This window comes from Haliaeetus albicilla, chromosome 6, assembly GCF_947461875.1.
Source record: "Haliaeetus albicilla chromosome 6, bHalAlb1.1, whole genome shotgun sequence".
Taxonomy (NCBI): domain Eukaryota; kingdom Metazoa; phylum Chordata; class Aves; order Accipitriformes; family Accipitridae; genus Haliaeetus; species Haliaeetus albicilla.
Window position 1 is genome coordinate 30,966,250 of NC_091488.1, and position 20,813 is coordinate 30,987,062.

The 20,813-nt window shown below is 42.6% G+C and overlaps 1 protein-coding gene across 4 annotated transcripts in view; it reads left to right on the forward strand.

Moving 5' to 3' along the window:
- The window catches only part of HTR1F (5-hydroxytryptamine receptor 1F), a 134,461-nt gene that overhangs the window by 54,744 nt on the left and 58,904 nt on the right, over positions 1-20,813 (forward strand). For 2 of the 4 annotated variants that reach the window (XM_069785402.1, XM_069785403.1), the window contains exons 2-3: positions 9,619-9,733; positions 11,371-11,594. The gene's annotated coding sequence lies outside the window, so the exon portion shown is untranslated. Of the gene's footprint in view, positions 1-9,618; positions 9,734-11,370; positions 11,595-17,004; positions 19,059-20,813 lie in introns of those variants that run through there. The other 2 variants (XR_011325072.1, XM_069785404.1) reach the window with 2 other exon arrangements.

Genomic DNA, 20,813 nt, shown 5'->3' on the forward strand with positions numbered 1-20,813 from the left:
TCATATGTACAAGACAGCCCTGTTCATCTGGCTTCTGTTTATTAAACAAAACGGTGAGTTCATAGGATTTCAGGCAATTTCCTAATTTTTCCCTTTACCTGAGGATGTTCTGCCATAACAAAAATTACCCTGGTTGTAAATTGCATATCGATGGTTCCCAAAAGTCCTTATTTCTGCAGTTCTGTAATGTCTTCTTCTCCGTTCTCAGTTCATAGGAATCACTATTCTATAAACAGCCTCAGTCACTGATTGAGCATTACCTATTTTTTTCAGATGTTCTTAGAAAGCTAAAAGAAAGCATAATTCCATATGAACTTTACCTGCTGGGTATGTAAGATTCTCCTTGGAGATGTCTGTTCTGTTCCTGTGCTGAACCTCTAGGTCCAGGGTACTTACATTTTAATTAAGCTGAAAATGATGGCAGATAAAACAGCTACATCCATACTGCTGTATCCTCAACAAGGACTCCCACATCCATCCCGCCTTCCCATCCAGACAAGGTCTTCACAGGAGCTTGTAGGCAGCTTGCAAATATGCCTGCACAGGAATGCCTGGCAGCACTCCAAGCTAGATAACAAGGTGCAAATAGTGATCTAAGCACCCAGGTGGCCTCCAGATCCCCTTCAGAGGACACTCTCTCCCCATTTGGACAAGAATGAAGTCATTGGATGGCATGCCAACAGTGAAATTCTTGACTATATAAGCACACACATTTCAAAAATATTCTTTTTTTCATTAGAGGACCAGGAGAGAAAAAGGGAGTGCAATTAGGAAGGGCCTGAGTGCAGAGCCAGGTGCCTGCAAACACAGTTGAGATGAGGATGAAAAGGTGAAGATGCAGAAGCTGGAAGGAAAGGAGGATGGGAAAAGGATAGACCATAGGGGGAAGGCATGTACAAAAAGGACCTCGAGTCTGTCAAGAAACGGAGCCTACTTATTTGTCTAGAAAAGCCAAACAAAATCTCTGAGGTGTGTAGGTGCTACCTAGACATTCTTGTACGTATAATTTCTTACCTTGGGATGAAACATTCCATACAAGATCTCAAAAAGGAACAAAAGCCAGCTTCCCCTCCCTCCACCCCTTCAGATGGAAATCCTTCTGAGTATTTTAAGATCAACCTAAAATTAGCCTGACTCTCATGCACTCTTGTATTTTCATACAGAACAGTTTTGCCATGTTTGATGGAGTGTGTTGAGAGAAAAGGATGCAGACAATGGTTACGCTAACAACTTCCAAACAAAACCAGACAAGAGGGCTACTCTGCCTTGATCAGTTGCTGCTGATCATCCATCGAATGCTTAACGAGATACAGCTAAGTACATCATTATGTCCTGAGTGCTGCATGTTCCCGTAGAAGGTCATGCTGCCCGTTCTACCTTCGTCCTTCCTGGCTGTCGTGGTTTCAGCCCAGCCGGTAACAAAGGACCACGCGGCCGCTCGCTCACTCCTCCCGCCCCCCTCCGGTGGGATGGGGGGAAGACGGAGGAGAGAAAAAAAACAAACCTGGAACCTCGAGGGTTGAGATAAAGGCAGTTTACTGGAACAACACAAAGAAATTGCAACAACAACAACGGTACTAATGAAAAGGTATACAAAAAGAGTGATGCACAGTGCAACTGCTCACCACCCGGGACCCGACGCTCTGCCACTTCCCCCACCGAAAAGAAGAGCACACCCCCCGGCCCACTCCCCCTTTATATACTGAGCATGATGTCACATGGTATGGAATAGCTCCTTGGCCAGTTCAGGTCAGCTGCCCCGGCTATGCCCCCCACCTCCCAGGTTCCTGTAAAAAAAATTAACTCTATCCCAGCTGAACCCAGGACATTATCCACCCCTTATTCTATACCATCTACATCATGCCCAGATCTTACATTTTCCAATCGACCACTACCACTTTCCTTGTCTTATATATATAAGTATATGGACTTGCGTCCGTCCCCGTCGCCCCCCCGCACACACACACACACGCAAATGGTATTCCTTTAGCGTGTGGGCTATCCCTCTAATGTGTCCATTGATTTTATTTAGTCCATGACTTTGGGGCTCCATCTGTTGTAACAGTTCTTCAGGATAAGAGAGATGGTGTGAGATGGTGGGTTGTTGTATGCTGCCTCTGGAACTTGTGGCTAGTACGTTTGGTGCAACTCACGCCCTTAGTCTGCAGGTCGAAGATGTTGATCTTGAGGAAATTGCTGGGTGTCAGTTCAAGTTCTGTCGCTGTTGTACTTGGCCTAGTTTCAAAGTCCATCCCGCAGTCATTTGGGTAATTCTTACAGTAATACCCTTGATATGGCATATAGACACTATAGATACAATGACATGCATTGGCAGGGTATTTAGCAGTTAGGTATCATACAGCCCAATTCATTGGCTATTCTCTCCCAAAATCAAATCTCCCTGAGGTACACATCGAACTTCCCCATCCTTTTGCATCACCCACCAGGTGTACCCAGGTCCCTGAGCAAAAACAACCCCTTGAATGGGTTTGCCTCTGCTTGAGGGAGGACTAACCCAGACTGTCTTTCCTAACATACTCCTCATGCGCACTACAGGGACTTTATCGCCTTCTACAGTATGTGGAAGTCTTGGTTGGGCGGGGCCAGCCCGATTGGCGGATCCTCTAGTATTAACTAACCAGGTGGCTTTTGTTAAATGTGTATCCCAATGTTTGAAAGTCCCACCCCCCATCGCTCTCAATGTAGTTTTCAGCAGTCCGTTGTATCGTTCGATTTTTCCGGAGGCCGGTGCGTGATAAGGGATGTGATATACCCACTCAATGCCGTGTTCTTTGGCCCAGGTGTCTATGAGGTTGTTTCGGAAGTGAGTCCCGTTGTCCAACTCGATTCTTTCTGGGGTGCCGTGTTGCCATAAAATTTTCTCTTCAAGGCCCAGGATAGTGTTCTGGGCAGTGGCATGGGACACAGGGTATGTTTCCAGCCATCCAGTGGTTGCTTCCACCATTGTAAGCACATGGCACTTGCCTTGGCGTGTTCGTGGGAGTGTGATATAGTCAATCTGCCAGGCCTCCCACTGTTTATATTTCAGCCATCGCCCCCCATGCGACAGGGGTTTTAGCCGCTTGGCTTGCTTAATTGCGGCACATGTTTCACATTTGTGGATGACCTGTGCGATAGTGTCCATGGTCAAGTCCACCCCTCGATCTCGAGCCCATCTATATGTTGCATCTCTCCCCTGATGGCCTGAGGTATCGTGGGCCCACTGAGCCATAAATAGCTCACCCCTACGTTGCCAGTCCAGGTCCACCTGAGACACTTCAATCTTGGCGGCCTGATCTGCCTGCTGGTTGTTTTGATGTTCTTCAGTGGCCCGACTCTTGGGTACATGAGCATCTACGTGACGTACTTTTACCACTAGCTTCTCTATCCGAACAGCGATATCTTGCCACAGTGCGGCAGCCCAAATGGGTTTACCTCTGCGTTGCCAGTTGCCCTTCTTCCATTGCTGTAGCCACCCCCATAGGGCATTTGCCACCATCCATGACTCAGTATAGAGATAGAGCACTGGCCACTTTTCTCTTTCAGCAATATCTAATGCTAGCTGGATGGCTTTCACCTCTGCAAACTGACTCGATTCACCTTCTCCTTCAGCAGTTTCTGCAACTAGTCGTGTAGGACTCCATACAGCAGCCTTCCACCTCCGATGTTTTCCCACGATGCGACAGGACCCATCAGTGAACAGGGCATATTGCCTCTCATTTTCTGGCAGTTTATTATACAGCGGGGCCTCTTCAGCCCGTGTCACCTCCTCCTCTGGCAACATTCCAAAGTCTTTGTCTTCTGGCCAGTCCGTGATCACTTCTAAAATTCCTGGGCGACTGGGGTTTCCTATGCGAGCCCATTGTGTGATCAGTGCAATCCACTTACTCCACGGGGCATCAGTCACGTGATGTGTAGAGGAAACTTTCCCTTTGAACATCCAGCCCAGCACTGGCAGTCGGGGTGCTAAGAAGAGCTGTGTTTCAGTACCAACCACTTCTGAAGCGGCTCGAACTCCTTCATATGCTGCCAATATCTCTTTTTCAGTTGGAGTATAGCGAGCCTCGGATCCTCGATATCCCCAACTCCAAAACCCCAGGGGTCGGCCTCGGGTCTCTCCAGGTGCTTTCTGCCAAAGGCTCCAGGTAGGGCCATTCTCCCCAGCTGCAGTGTAGAGCACATTTTTAACATCTGGTCCTGTCCGGACTGGCCCAAGAGCTACTGCATGAACAATCTCCCGCTTAATTTGTTCAAAGGCTTGTCGTTGCTCAGGCGCCCATTTAAAATCATTCTTCTTCCGGGTAACTTGGTAGAGAGGACTTACAATTTGACTGTAATTTGGAATATGCATTCTCCAAAAGCCCACAACACCTAAGAAAGCCTGTGTTTCCTTTTTATTAGTCGGTGAGGACATAGCTGCTATTTTGTTGATCACGTCCGCAGGGATCTGACGACGCCCGTCTTGCCATTTTACTCCTAAGAATTGGATCTCCTGCGCAGGTCCCTTGACCTTACTTTCTTTTATGGCAAAGCCAGCCTTCAAAAGGATTTGGATTATTTTCTTCCCTTTCTCAAAAACTTCTTCTGCCGTGCTGCCCCATATGATGATGTCATCAATATATTGCAGGTGCTCTGGAGCTTCACCTTTTTCTAGTGCAGTGTGGATCAGTCCATGGCAAATAGTGGGGCTGTGTTTCCACCCCTGGGGCAGTCGATTCCAGGTGTACTGGACACCCCTCCAAGTGAAAGCAAACTGTGGCCTGCACTCCGCTGCCAAAGGAATGGAGAAAAATGCATTAGCAATGTCAATTGTGGCATACCACTTAGCTGTCTTTGATTCCAGTTCATATTGAAGCTCTAACATATCTGGCACAGCAGCGCTCAGCGGTGGCGTGACTTCATTCAGCCCACGATAATCTACTGTTAGTCTCCACTCCCCATTAGATTTCCGCACGGGCCATATGAGACTATTAAAGGGTGAGTGAGTCTTGCTGATCACTCCTTGGCTCTCCAATTGGCAAATCAGCTTATGGATGGGGATCAGGGAGTCTCGGTTGGTGCGATATTGCCGCCGGTGCACCGTCGTGGTAGCAATTGGCACCTGTTGTTCTTCAACCTTCAGCAACCCCACAACCGAAGGGTCCTGGGAGAGACCAGGCAGGGTAGACAGCTGTTCAATCTCCTCCGTCTCCAATGCAGCTATACCAAAGGCCCAACGGTACCCTTTTGGGTCCTTGAAATACCCCCTTCTGAGATAATCTATACCAAGGATGCACGGGGCCTCTGGGCCAGTTGCAATGGGGTGTTTATGCCACTCATTCCCGGTTAGACTCATTTCGGCTTCCAATACGGTTAGCTCTTGGGATCCCCCTGTCACACCAGAGATACAGATGGGTTCTGCCCCTTTATAACTTGATGGCATTAGGGTACATTGTGCACCAGTGTCTACTAGAGCCTTATATTCCTGTGGGTCTGACGTGCCAGGCCATCGAATCCACACTGTCCAGTAGACTCGGTTGTCCCTCTCCTCCACCTGGCTGGAGGCAGGGCCCCTCTAATCCTGGTTAGAATATCTGTTACCCACTTTTTGCACATGTGAATCAGAAGTCCCTTCAAGAGGATCAGAAATGAGATCGGCCCATCTACTGCGCCCGGGGGACTGCTCACGGGAAACTGGAGCAGCAGTTTTCCAAGAAGAATCTTCTTTTCTGGTTGCTTTTTCTCGCAACTCCCGTACCCGTGAATCCAAGACTGAGGTAGGTTTTCCATCCCACTTCCTCATGTCCTCTCCATGGTCACACAGGTAAAACCACAGGTTAGCCCGTCGTGTGTACTTTCTCTCTCCTCTCTCTTGGGCAGAGGAACGCTTACTCCCAATAACTGCAATGCGGGCCTGTACAGGTGAGGAGGAGGACATATCTACTTTGAATTGCTGGAACTCTCGGGACAATTCCTCTACAGCTGAGACACAGGCCCGTAGGGAGGAAGAGAGACTTCCTTCATATTGCCGGAGTTGGACAGCCAATTCATCCACCGTTTGTCCATAGCCTTCTTTCCAGGACATTACTGCCAATGAGTTGGCATAGGTTGGTGGTGCACTTCGTAGAAACTTCCGCCACATCGGTTGTGTGCATTGGACTTCATCTGGATCTGTGGGTGACTGCGCATTTTCTGGATCATTATAAATCACCTCCAGCACGGCTAATTCCCTCAGGTACTGGATACCTCTCTCCATGGTGGTCCACTTGCCTTGGTGACATGCAACTTCATCCCTGAAAGGGTATCTTTCCCTTACACCTAACAGAAGTCGCCTCCAGAGGCTGAGGACTTGTGTTTTTCTCCCAATCGCCTTGTCGATACCCCCTTCTCTAGACAGAGATCCCAACTGCTTGGCTTCCTTACCCTCTAATTCCACACTACTAGCCCCATTATCCCAGCATCGGAGCAGCCAGGTAACAATGTGCTCACCTGGGTGGCGGCTAAAATCTTTTCGCATGTCACGCAACTCACTCAGGGATAGAGATCGGGTAATTATTTCAGGTTCTGCCTCTTCCTCCTGTTCTCGCGATGACCCTGGTTCATCTTCATCTCTCACTGAGCGAACTGATTTCTTTGTGTGTTTCTTTTTCTGTACAGGGGCGACTGATACTGGCACAGGTTGGTTCTCTGGTTTAGTGGCAGTATCTGTCACCGGGGTAGGGTTAGCCACAGTACCTGTTGTCGTGGTAGGGGCAGCCACGGTGCTTGTCGTCGGGGTAGGGGCAGCCACGGTGTCTGTTGTCAGGGTTTGGGTAGCCACGGTGCATGTTGTTGGGGTTGGGGTAGCCATGGTGCATGTTGTCGGGGTTGGGGTAGCCACGGTGCATGTTGTCTTGTTTTCCATCTTTTCCCCCTTTTCCCCCTGGGGGTGCTGCATAGTATCAAGCAGGGTTTGGTAGATACCGGCCAGGGCCCAGCACAGTGTAGCAAGTTGTGTGTCTCTGGGATAACCACAGCATTTTCCTTTCAAAAATTCTATCACTTCATGAGGGTTCTGCAGTTGTTCGGGAGTGAACTTCCAAGTCACTGGAGGTGAGAAGTTCTCTAGATACCTGCCCACATCCTCCCACATGCCGTGCCACCCATAAATATCCAGCTTTGGGACAGATCTCTGGGTGGTACTCTTAAAGAGCCTCTTTGTAGCCCTAGACAAGACCTGAAACATAGTCAGGAGGCATAGCACTAACAGCACACAGGCTTGCGCATCCCAAGGATATTCAAAATTCTCGAAAACTGTTGTAATTAGTTGGAAAGAGAAAAAGGAGGGGAACGGATGGGGGGAAGTATCCCCCCCTAACTTCCCCATGGGTTGGGTGTAATTACCAATAAAATCCGACAGAAGGTGCCCAAAGTCTGGAAATGATATCACTGCCTCATACAGATAACAGCTTAACCTCATGACCAGTGATGTAACCATTTCACAAGTCGACATTGCCCAGTACAGCAAAATGATAATCCCAATCACTCTCCCAGAGATGAGATACGCAACTACAGGCAATACATAAAGCATATAAGAACTTACAAAACGCCACCATGTAAACAGCTGAATCAACATTGTGACTAACATCTATTTATCTAGTAGAAGAAATGCGTATGACAAATTTGTTTCAACACGCTCTGGCCAGATCTGTCGTTATCTCAACCCTTCGTGCCCCACGTTGGGCGCCAAAAAGGACTGTCGTGGTTTCAACCCAGCCGGTAACAAAGGACCACGCGGCCGCTCGCTCACTCCTCCCGCCCCACTCCGGTGGGATGGGGGGAAGACGGAGGAGAGAAAAAAAACAAACCTGGAACCTCGAGGGTTGAGATAAAGGCAGTTTACTGGAACAACACAAAGAAATTGCAACAACAACAACGGTACTAATGAAAAAGTATACAAAAAGAGTGATGCACAGTGCAACTGCTCACCACCCGGGACCCGACGCTCTGCCACTTCCCCCACCGAAAAGAAGAGCCCACCCCCCGGCCCGCTCCCCCTTTATATACTGAGCATGATGTCACATGGTATGGAATAGCTCCTTGGCCAGTTCAGGTCAGCTGCCCCGGCTATGCCCCCCACCTCCCAGGTTCCTGTAAAAAAAATTAACTCTATCCCAGCTGAACCCAGGATACTGGCCTTGCCTAGAGATAGAGAAATCTGTATTGCCAATAAGGGCAGGGCAAGAGAGACCATGGGCACTCATTTTACTATTTAAACTCTATTATTACTGCCAATAAGTTACATTTTGAAGCTTAGTGCTCTGTACTGAGCAGGAGACTAATTTTTGAAAAATGCAAGTCTTACGTCTACCAGCGGCATGGGGACAAAAGTACTAAGAGCTTTTACTTCTCCATGTTTTTTCAACACATACAGGACTGATGTTATAATTCATGATTTGCTGGGTGCCTCCCTGGCAGGGAGGCTATTGCCCTTCCTTTAGCAATAATGAAACCTGGACTTCCCAAAGTTGCACTGACAACCTCATGAAACCACATCAGTGACTATCCCAGCCTAGGCCATAGGCCATAATATCAAGTAGATAGTATAACAAATAGGTCTGTAACCACCCTCAAAACCTGCCCCAGAGTACTTTGAGCTGTAAAAACTGATCTGGCACCAAGTCACAGTCAAACATTAGTAGAATTATATTCTAGATAAATTACCATGTTATTTGATAATGTGTGAAAAATTATTAGTTTTTATCCTTTTTTCCAGGAAATCAATGATCGTTCCTTATTTCTTTTGTCACTCTGTCTTCTTTTTGTTCGTTTTTCTTACTGATTGCTCTTCTGCTTTGAAACAAGAACTGCTTTTGATATCTGATTTTCTACATTTTAAGCATATTAGCCATTTAAAGTTTTTATGTTTAAAATTAAATTAGTCTATTCTTGGTAGAATCCTCTATTTCTGCTTCTCACAGTGCAGACATTTCGCAATGCATACAGTTTTGCAGTATATTTCTTCTTTAGGCAGTTGCTTACTGTGAGACAGTGATAACTGGGGGGAAAAAACCTTAATAATTTGATAATGCAAGAAACAATTCCTTGCAGTTCAAACAGCACATACTCTGGCATGTTTATGTCGTTAGTTTAATAACATGAAGCCTAACGCTGCAAAATGCCAAGTGCCCTTAGCTCCCACTGCAGTCAGTAGGGGCTGACTATTAGCACCTTACAGATGCACTCAGGTGCTAATAGCATGAGATACACTAAAACTACTGGCTTCACTAAATGGCCCAGGCTTCCTCCTCCTTTTCCTTTTACTGACCATTTATCTTCAGAAAAGTCCAGGTCAGTTTGTTCAATTCCTTGAGTTCCTCAAGTGGAGCCAATTTCTGAAGTGTCAAATCCTGCAAGATTTTTGCTGGTCATTATCATTATAAAGAATTTCAGACATTGCCAGCTGTGCTCTTACACGAACTCTGGGGGGTTTTCCTGACACTGGCCTCTAAGCTTTTAAAGAATCATTCCCAGTTAGTTGAAGAGGTCCTGCAAATTACAGTTTAGGCCTTCTGAAAAATTTTTTTCTTCCCCTGAAGTAGAGATCCTTCATTGTCACTTACAGAGTCTATTTTGATGAGGTTTTTTGCTTTCTTGCAGGTTTTTGGCAGCATCCAGTGTTGCTAAGGGTGATTTAATTCCTACTTCCAGTCCAACCCCCAGGCTTCCTGGCACAGAGGCAGCTTTTCCAAGGCTATTCCGAACACGAGAGATGGTGAGTTGCTTTCTACCCTCACACATAGAGACTCTACATGTGGGGTTGTGAGGGATATACCTATTTTAAAGATTATCAAATTCATTTAGTTGGGTCTTCCACAGGGGTTCTGCAAAGCACATTGAATAGAGTTTTGCTGAGCTCTGCCAGATTGACCTTTCCTTAAAGTAGTGCAGGAGGAGAGAAAAGTCTGCACTGTGAAAAGCCTAAACAGAGCAGGCAAACGTAGCCAGGTGAGGGTTGACCTACAGGGTTATTGCAGGCTTAACCGGGCAATGTGAGTACACACAGTGCAGTGGGAAGCTGCAGACGAGCCAGGGAAAAGATGTCAAAGAGGACAATCAGTTGAGAAAAGAAGGGCAGTGGCCAATGGAGGGATGACTGAATAAATGAAGAATGTCCAGCACAGTGTGAGAAGCTCAGGCACTGCAGGAGAAGCTTAGTCTTCAGTCCTAGTTCTGACTGACCTTCTCCACAGCCTTGGATGTTTAAAAACTCAACATCCACTTCAGCTGAGGGGAAAAAAACAACGGTGGCAATATAACGCTTCATTTCACAGGTATATTTTAAAGACTTAACCTTTGTAAGACATTTTGAAGATGAAAAGCACAGCAGCACTCATTATTTTACTTAAGCAAATTTCTCTGTGCCTACCTGAACCTAAAATCTTTTTATATTAGCTCATCACAAAGATATTTTGTGAGAAGATTCTTCTCACTTTTGTGTTGGCCTGTGGTCATTTCATGCCACTGCATGCCTGTTTTTATTTCTGGTTTTGCCATGTGCAGTTTTGCAAAGAAGTGACTTTTCCCATAGCACGTAATTGTAGATTTTTAACAACAACAAAGATGAAATCCCCAAATCCTTGTTTTCCATAGTGATTCAAATACAACAGTTTAAAGATAACATTTCATAAGGCACTTAAAACTGCCTTGAATATAAAAATATTTTAAAACAGAAAGGTAAAACTTCCTGCAACAGTGTCAGGAGACAAAATTGTCATTTAATATTGAGACATCTGGATAATAAAGTAACAAAAAGCAAATTAAAATCTTCAGCAGTCAATTGCCTGAGCAAATGCAGATGAAGTATGATTGCTCATAAGCAGGCCTGAAAATTGCACGTGGGAGTAATGTGCCACCACTCAACATCCAAAGACATTCTTTCTGGGGTATTTAATCTCATTACTTTTTTGCTAGAGAAAGAAACAGACCCTCAAGGCTGATGTTTTCACATGTTCAGCACTCCTTACCCTCAATATAAGCGAGTATAAATTCAGAGTCCTAGCATCTCAGGACTGTGCGCACAATCTCAGTGTCTGAAAGATCCAGCAAGGTGCACTTTAAAATTCTTATTCACACTGAGAGAGGCAAGGACAAGGTTGCTGTGCTTGTAATAACAGAACAATTAAAAAGTGTGACTGGGTAACTGCAAAATTGATGAAAATAAAGTCACCTAATTGTTTCATGGTAACCTTAATGAACATACAGATTTTAGCGAAAAATAGGTCAGAATACAGGCCAGTTTCTGCCTTTACAAGCCTTTCCTGCTGCCATGAATGACACATACAGAAAGACAGCCAAAGTTGCCAAACTTGTATGATTTTATACTTCTAAGTTGCATTTTGCCTTGGCCAGGTATTCCTCCAACTGCCAAATTAGAGGATGAATGACCCAGGCCCTGGAGGTATATGCTGAACGGGAGCTCTTCTGATCTGTGACCTCACCCTATTGCTGCCTAATTTAGCTTTTGAAAAGGGGATTAAAGAATGCGTCGTAAATCAGGAGAAATTCATTGCATATCTGTAATGAGACTGATGTACAAGGCAGAATAACTGTCAAGGCTTCAGGAAAACAGCAAGGTAGGTGATGGTCTTTGTCTCTAATGGAGTTTTAGCCTGTGAGTTGTGTGCTAGACTGCATGAAATGCATACTCTGGTCTATACTGGGTTCAGCTATGAAAGTTAGCAGCATCTGAACCAACTGCAGGTAGGGATGTAATGCCTCTCAGCACAGCTGTGCCCATAATACAGAAAATGATGAGTTTTATACTGTATTTGGGAAGTTCAGTTGATTCAGATGTGGGGAATGTTTGGTTTGAAAAGTTCTCTTTGCTTTTCCGTACCATTTTTAAAACGTACTTTCTTTCTTACTATTTATTGTTTTGTATACAGTACAAGAGAAATTTTGGCTGTTCATTTATTCTACTGTAATACCTGAGGTGACATTATAGAGAGAAATTACCTGGTAGGAAAAAACAGAAGGGAAATATAGACAGGGCTTTTTTTCTTTTTGTGACGGAAATGGATTTGCTGGCTGCATGCCAGTTTCCAAAAGACAATGACAGACTGGCAGCTTAAAGAAAACAGGTCTTGACAGCACACTTTAGTGCACCAAACATTTTGTAACCTTTTGTGTTATGCGAAGCACTTTCATACCATCTGTGCTCCAGCAGCAATGGGTTGCTCTGTCCCAGGCAGAACCTTTTGTCTTTGCATAGTCACAGGAGTCAATAGAGCCAGATATCAGAATTATAAAACTTGTCTCTGGCTGGATGTATGCAGTGTCTGCTGTTCCTGTAAACCCTCTCTATTCCTGACTTCCCACAGCCTGTCAAGAGCAGCAGCACAGCTCAGCAGACATGCTGGCATGCAGAGAACTATCAGACAGGTACTACTGTTATGTCAGTGCCACTTTCTGTTTAATACTAGCTTGACTTGCTGAAGAAAAGAAATAACATAAGCAAAGGAAGAAAAGGGAATGCAATTGAAAGGCAAGCATGTGTCTCATTAGAGCTTGCTATGTGAGTTCCTTATATTCTGGGGAAGGTAAAAATACTTCAATGATGAAAACAGCACCTTTTCAAATATTTCTTTTAAAAAAGGCTTTATAAAGACAACTTATTTCTAAGATAAATATAGGTAACACATATACTATCTGCAACTTAAATAGAGACCACAAGGGAAATTAGAAAGCAGAGTATCCTGATTACATTGCCTTCTTCAAGCGGTGCTGTTTGTCATTATTAAATAATTGTATGTTTCCTAGTATTGGAAGAAGAGGAAACATTAGTACTAATACTTACATAAGTAAAATAAAGGATTATTCCTTATAGCACTATCAGGCCCAGTTTTTGTGCTAGTAAAATCCCATATGCCTATGGCAATGTAAAAGTAACTGAGTTGCCATAATTTTCTTTGATTTCTCAAAATTTTAAAAAAGAGAAAGATCTCTGAAAAAACAGCCCCTCTCATGCAGTAAGCCCTAAATGCAGTCTCTGCTTTCAGTATTGTCGACTTTGAGGCTCAATACTTTTCTCGTTATCATCACTGTTTCATGGATTTTTCTTTAATGAATTTCTGTGCTCAGGCACATAGCTGTTTTCTTAGCTATCTTGCTTCATTATTCTGATGGAAGCAGTCTTTTAATTTAAAACATTATTATTAAAAGTAATGCATGAAAGTCTTATCTGAAAGGTGTATTGTTTTGGCAATAGATGCAAATCAAAATGCAACTGTCTAGATACTAAATTATATATTTTAATGGAAGACTTTGAGTAAAGCTTAGGAGGGAAGGAGAAAAGTACTTATCAGCATTTATCACTTAAATTACCAGCATATTTGTAGACTATTCATATATTTCTTATACCTCAATAAGGTTGAGACTGAAGCTAGTTCGATGGACAGCAGTTAGCTTGTCATGAAGTCTCTGTCCTTGGAATACATTTCCACAGCAGTATTCCAAAAGGACAAGCTATTCTTGTCCTAGCGCTAGTGTCTTTCAACATCTGATAGGTTTATATTATGCCACTTTCACTTTTGTAATCCACGTAAATATTTACCATCTATTTGTCTTTGAATGTGCACCAAATTTTTTTCTTCTTTGTGATCTTACGGGGTACTCAATATCCCTTAGGATAAGGGTGGTCCATAAGAATGCATGCTAAATAATGCCTTCACTGGGACACACATCAGACACTAAGTTGTCCAAATTATATTTGGGGTTACTTTTAGTTTTGAGTCTTGCAAGGTTTTTTTCTCAGCTCAATACAACGCAACTAACTGTCGTTTACTGAAAATCCTGAGGTTTAACAAATAGTGGTTAGAGTGTCCTGTAGGCTCAAGCTGATCAACAAATTCACATGATACAAGTTCATCTGTACCTCAGCTGAGAATATGGCGTGGAGTTTAACCCCTGCAGTGCTCCATGTAACTCAACCCTTGGCTCTTCAGAGGTGGTGTGTTCTTTACTGCTCAGTCTCCTGCAGCCACCTCAGTCCAGAGACCTTTGCAATGCTGCAGAGGTTGCAGTGATTTCTGTAAGGCTGGGATCCAGGATAACGCATCCTGAATGTATATGAAGTCAGAAAATCATTTGGGCTCACAGAATCTTTTAAAATATGCAAGACGACTGTCTGGTACCTTAGTACTTCCCAAAGGGGAATATAATGCAGACTTTTAAGTGCCAGCCTATCAAGCTCACATATTGCTGCCCATGTAAAAGAGCAAGTATGCTCCAAAACCTCAAGGTCATGCAGTATTTAGCTTCCCTGTACAAGCACCTCCAGCAAGACAGAGACATAAGCTTGTCATGTCACTGTGTAACCAATTCATATCTAATATGCAGTTTTGTTTAGGTTTTTTTTACTGATTTTTGTATTTGACCACTGTTACTTGCCTGCTGTCCATCCTTCTGTTTTATAGCAGTCTGTCAACTGAAAGCTAGCTACATAGATGTTCATACACAAAGTCACCATGTAAGTATTAGCATTTCCCTATTTGTAGATGGCTCAGCTAAAACAGTTTCTGGAGTTTGTAGACAGCAACAATGCTGGTAGGTATATGTTTTTTCCTCAGCACTGAACTAGAGTTCATTCCAAATTTTTGGCTGTCTGGTTTCTCCTCTGATCTCTGTACCTGCACTCTTTTAAGATGTGCACTGACCTAGTCTTTTAACAGCTTAACCGGGAGTCATCATGGTAGACAAAAGTTAGGATTTAAATGGAAAACTGAAATGCAGATAGGCCTTGCTTGCAGAAGGGTTTCACTTTGGCGTAGTATTTGCCCCCATTAATATAAAATAATAGCTTTAGCAGGGCTTTTTGTTCAAATATTTAGGACTTCCCCTGACATTCACTCAAATCTTAGCAGCCTTAGGTACATACAGAAGGACTGATCATTTTAAAATTGTTTTACTTTCATACAATAAAGTTCATTCCAAGAGTTTTATTAAAATTCTTACCTGCTAAATTTGACTTTGAGGTTATTTTAATTATACTGGAACCTTCTAACTTGAAGTTAACAAAGTCACGTAGATGCTGCACTTCAATCAGAAATTCCAGAGAATTGGTACAGGCACTAAGGCAGAAGAAGAGGACCTATCAGAAGATTGTACTTAATGGCATTTCTGTAAGACATCTGAAAAGCTGACCTTTGCCAAGTGCTTCTTTTATCATGTATTGCAAGAAATATGTTACTACTTTAGGTTATAGCTGCAGTAGACTCTATCAGCTGAAATCATGCAAGTTGTAATTCTACTGAAGTCAGCATACTCGGGGGAGGACAATTTTAGCTACAAATGAATAGGGTCATTTACACTTGAGCTAAGGGAAGGCAAGTTACTGCTATTTCAGTAAAATACATACATAATACATACATATATAATAATTGGGGGGAAAAAATCATTCAGACTTTTAAAATGTGTTTCTAAAAATGATGGTAACTACAATATATTTGATAAGGTTGTGTCCTGTTTTGAACACAGTATTGTCATCACCTAAGCATGTTTAGTTGAATTGAACTAAGCACTGTTATTGCAGATAGGGATGGTACAGCAAAGCTCAGCAGGTTCCCTTTTGAAAGGCTCAGCACGTAAACACTCAAATTTGGGATTTTATTCAGGACCTAAGATATAGTAATAAGGGTGTTTTTCTGTTGCACTGCAGTCTACTCCAGAGAAGAGACATCTCTTTTCCTTTCCAAAATGTGGGATTCTTAGGATACTAAACATCAGGATGGTGCTGTATTAGAATCTATTCCTGCTGACTATCTCAGTAAAATTTACAAATTTCCCAGCAGAAAATTGTCATACAGCCCTTATTGTTCTCAGTCAAAGTTTAAACACTTAGTATCTGCAAATTTAGGGTAGGATTAATCTGACCAAAGACAGACATCTGTACCTGAACCAATCACTCCAGGCTTCCTTTTGCAGCATTGGAGAGAAAGAGCCACTCGTAAGGTGCGAGTCATATGGTCTAAATAGGTCAGCACAATCTCACCTCAGTATTTACTTCACTCCTTTGCCCATAAAGAGTGCCAAAGGGTACCTGTCTAGCACAGATAAAAGCATCGTGTTGCTTTTACCTTACACAGACACCTAAGAGCAGGTGAGATGAATCCCACCGACAGTAGCTGGAAAATCTAGAAAACTGGAGAGTTTCATTTCCCTTTATATAAACAGGTGCATGAAAATTTCTCACTTAGAAGGAGTGGATAACTCCAGGAAGAACGGTAGTTTACCAGAAATATAGTGAAGAAATAAATAAATAAATAAATAAGTAGTTTAAATTCATACAGTAAATCAACATATGCAAATACCTTTTGCAATCTCCCCAGTGCAGGGGAATAGGTAGCATGATCTGTTCAAGAAAAACTGGTAAACTTTACTTTGGTAAATAGCAATCTCCATGGGTTCTTCTGGGTGATAGTTGTTGCATGCCTTAGGAGTCCTTGCTGCAGAGTTTTTAAAAAGGTCTCTGTTGTTGTAAGCTCTGTCTCACATGACAGCTAGGGGCTATAACCCATAAAAATCAAAGCTTGCATGTAAGTGCTGTCCTGAAAGAGTGTGTTGGGTTTTAATTGAGCCTATCATTAGAAATTTCGCCCCTGGGATCTTTCTGGTCCTTGGAAAGAAAGATCAATATCTCTATAGAGGAAAAATGGGAGGCAGCCAATTGAAAATACTACTTATTCTAAATACAGAATTTCTTGATATGGTTGTAACCCACAGCAGCTCACAAAGATTAACCTGCTAATAAAGAGTTGTTTGACAAAGCACAATACTTGAGAGTCATACTGCTGACATGCTAGAGATGATGGAGCACCTAAGAGACTGTCAATGTTCTGGAAATGGGCTAAAAATACACTGCCTTGTATTTTTCCTATGGAGTAAACAGAAACTTAGCACTGGTATTCTTTGCAGAATTTAGTTGTCAAAAATCTATAAAGTCTGTACTAAGCCTGTACACATTGTGATTTTTTCTTTTTTTTTCAGTAACACAGGTTTCATTGAGCTTTCGCAAAGATGTCAAGGCCATGTGTTTCACCGGCAAGGTTATCCCATGTCAAATGTCAAGGTCATAAAAGTCTGCTAGTATTTCTCAGTCAAGGAAAATATTCACAGGTGTTTTACATTGGCAAAATGACTTAACTTTTCTATGTCTGCCTCCGGAAAAAAGGCTGCTGGAAAATTTTCTGACATATATTTCCTGGAAATGTTTCTTCCTTTTCTTCCTACTCTTAAAAAAAAATAACCCAAGACAGACTGCAAATGTCAAGCAGCTGGTTAAGGTTAGCTTAGAGAGTAGAGAACAGTAGAGAAAACAGCCCTGAAAAAAGGGCTTTGGAATGGAAATTTTCAGACAGTTTTAATCAGATCTCTGCCTATCCCTGCACCAAGCTGGAAATGTAGATTTAATTCTGTATTCATTAAGATCACAAAGGGACTTGCTATTTATTTGACCAGACAAACAAATGTCCAGTTCTATGAGGTCAGTTATGAGTATAGTATTTCCTTCACTTTGGAACAGGATTTGTTTTAAAATTACAAATACGTATACTGCTAAGCTGGACAAACATGCACATTATACCTTTAACTATCTAAAACACTAGCAGCAGGATAGGAAAAAAAAACACCAAACAAAATTAGAAATTGCCTGTTTAAATATAATTAAAATTAAGACAAATTGCATGATTAAGCAGTTTACATTTTGTTACTGCAACTTACAAAAGGCAACCCTAAAATACAAAAATGCTGTGTTTGACCAGGAGGAGGCATTAAACCCATATTTGAACTACGTGTCTTCAGTTATCTTGGTCATTGTCTCCATAACATAATTTCTAGAGTTTAGTAATTAGCAGTTATTGCACTGGTCCGTTACATAAAATAAAGAAGCAGCTGAGAAACCTGGTGTGGATTCAGGCAGGTACTTAAAATAACAGAAACTGACCATTTGGCAACAACGCTGATGGCCAGATGCTGAGAAGCTGCTCAAGAAGATGGATTTTGAACTGACTCATAAGAAGAAAGGGCAAGACTTGACAGTTTTGCTGCTCTTGCTCACAAGTGCAGAGATGTTGCTGTTTCTGGACTTTTTTCTTTTCTTTCTCCCTTGCTGCTTTTAAGACACACAAACATAAGCCCCAATCTTCGCCACTTGCAATTTCTGTTTTAAAAGGATAGAACAGTTGCATGACTTGGAGGCTACAGATGTATGTCACACATAGGATCAGACCCTCAGCATGCCCCTGTAACTCAGTGACTGTAATCAACAGCTTAATTGCTGCACTGCATAAGCTGTGACTGTATCTGAGGTATGAAAGCATGACTAGGAAGGCCTGCATAGAATTATCCTGGAGTGGTTATTTGTTCATAATTGTGTTATTGCAGTAGTGCCTAGAAGCTCCTCTCGTACTGAACAAACATACAGTAGTAAATAGTCCATTTGCTAAAGAGCTTTCAGTATAAATTGGCAAAATGAAGGCTTGGGAAAAACTGGTTTTGAAAATAATTGTGGTCCTGCTTAGCTAGACAAATTGTAACAGTTCAACTAAAGACCTTCAGAAGCTAAAGTTATGCCAGGCAATTGAAGTCCACATATCTAGGGGTATAACAGTTTACATCTGCTTTCCATCAAATGCACCTTCATTTGTAAACTTGCATCCCTAAAAATATTTCCACAAGCAACTGTTTTATTCTATGCATAACATGCATATGTTCCTGCACCCAGCTGTCCTTGGGTCATATGTCATGACTTGAAGCAGGTTAAGTAGTGTGGCTTCAAACCCTCTGAAAAACAGCATGACTATGAACAACCTCACTTCAGTCTGAAAAGCAGATGGGCCAGCACTGCCATCTTTGCTGACAGCAAGCTATGGTTTCAGCCTGCATTTTTATTAAACTGCAGTACCAGAAAATGTCAGTGGTTGCTGGTGTGATAAGCATAATTAAAACTGCACATGCAAAATCCCTGTCCCTGTTTGAGTGGTTTCTCTTTCTTGCCTCACTTCAAACCTCTGACCACCATTGTTGGACTTCAGTTCCAAGAGTGATACCTGTTCTCCAACCTTTCCAGCTTTCCCTTGTCCATCCACACTAGTAGTTCCAAAGGATTTTTCCAATTGCGACAACAAACTGACCAGAGATATGGGGGATGCATAGGAAAGGGGAAGTTCTTTTTCAAGTTGTTAGCAAATTGTCCATGGAGAAAATTAAATAGTAGTCCTCACATATGATCTATCCTGCCTAGATTTTGAAAGACAATCATCAGGAGATATAAATAACATTTTTTCCATCAAGAATGGCAGCTTTGCACCTTCACCAGCTTCTGTCCCTATTGGAAAGCAGAGAGAGAAAAAAAAAAAAAAAAACTTTCCATGGATTTGAAGGAACCCTGTGCTCTCTGCATTTTGCTTGTAGCCTCTGGAAGAGGAGAGCAAGGCCAAGTGAGAGTTTGTGTGTGGGGGTTTGGTGCCTTGCCGCTGTTGCCAATTGTGGGTGGCAGGATTACAGTCACTTGTGTTGTAAACACAAAGGTGCACAGCCTAGCAGAAGCATAGAGTATAGCCATGCCTGTTTCAAACAAATTAGCCTTCTGATCTGCAAAATATTGGAAGAACATTTCTTGGTATCTTAGATACTTCAGTGGTAGAAATAGCTAGTGGCAAAGTTTAGCAGCTTATCCTACAGAAGGGAAAGTCATAATTTTGTGGAGAATAGGGAAGTATCCATGTTCCTGAGCTTATCTTAGGATCTAACTATGAAAACCCAAGGCATATAGAGGAAAACCTAAAAAGTCAAGCTAACTAGAGGCTTTTTGTACTTTGATGTGCTGGGCTAACTTTCTGACACTTGTATCTCTCATCCAGTTATTCACTCATGAGATGCATACACAAAATGATTCATGGTAAGTGACAGCTTTTATACCTCAGTGTGGTATGAGCTCTGGTACAGCAGAGCACTCACTTATGCTCAACTGAAGAAAAGCAAAGTTTAAATCAGAAGCAAGTGAAACAAATGATGATGCTGATGGATGGAAATGACTGAGGCCTCTGACTAACCACAGCACAGAAACCATCACTAAATGGAAGCTGCTACTTTTGTCACCACTGTGCGATTACAACTTGCAGGTGATACTTTTGAGTTCTCAACTGCAACTACACTTTTCATTTTCATAATTAAGACAATGCTGCTGGATTCAGTCTTTCACCATCCCAAGCCACACCATTTGTTTGTTGCAGAACAACTCAATGAGAAAAAGAAAACTTTTCAGCCTGTGTTCTCCAGGGCTAGAAGCATTCTTTCAGTCAATTAACCATCTGGCAAAAGCTTTCTAGCTTGAATACAAGAATCCCATGACACTAAACAGAACATATTTCACTGCTATGAACCAACGGAAATAAGATCTTCCATGTCACTACATAGGGTTTTTTTCAGTAAGGCACAAAAAATGTGCTGGTACTGGGTCAGACCCTTGCGACAGGCTCTAAACACCGTCACATCAGGACAGTCCTACTCAAAATGGCTTAGAAGTTCCTGAGATGGAGGTTACATGTAGAGTCATCATGTTCAATAACAGTGTTGGATCTTTATCTGTGAATTTGCTATCACCCGTTTTCAATCTAGTTTTATCATTGACTGTTTCAGCATCCTGTGGCAATGAATGCTGCAGTTGTAATAACTTCATAGCCAGCGTCTCATGAACTCTGTAATAGAGCATGTCCTTTTTTCTTAAAAATGTGCTTGCAGGTACTTCCACTGCTTCCAGTGGAATTTCTCTGTAACTTATCTTGCATAGCTAAAGG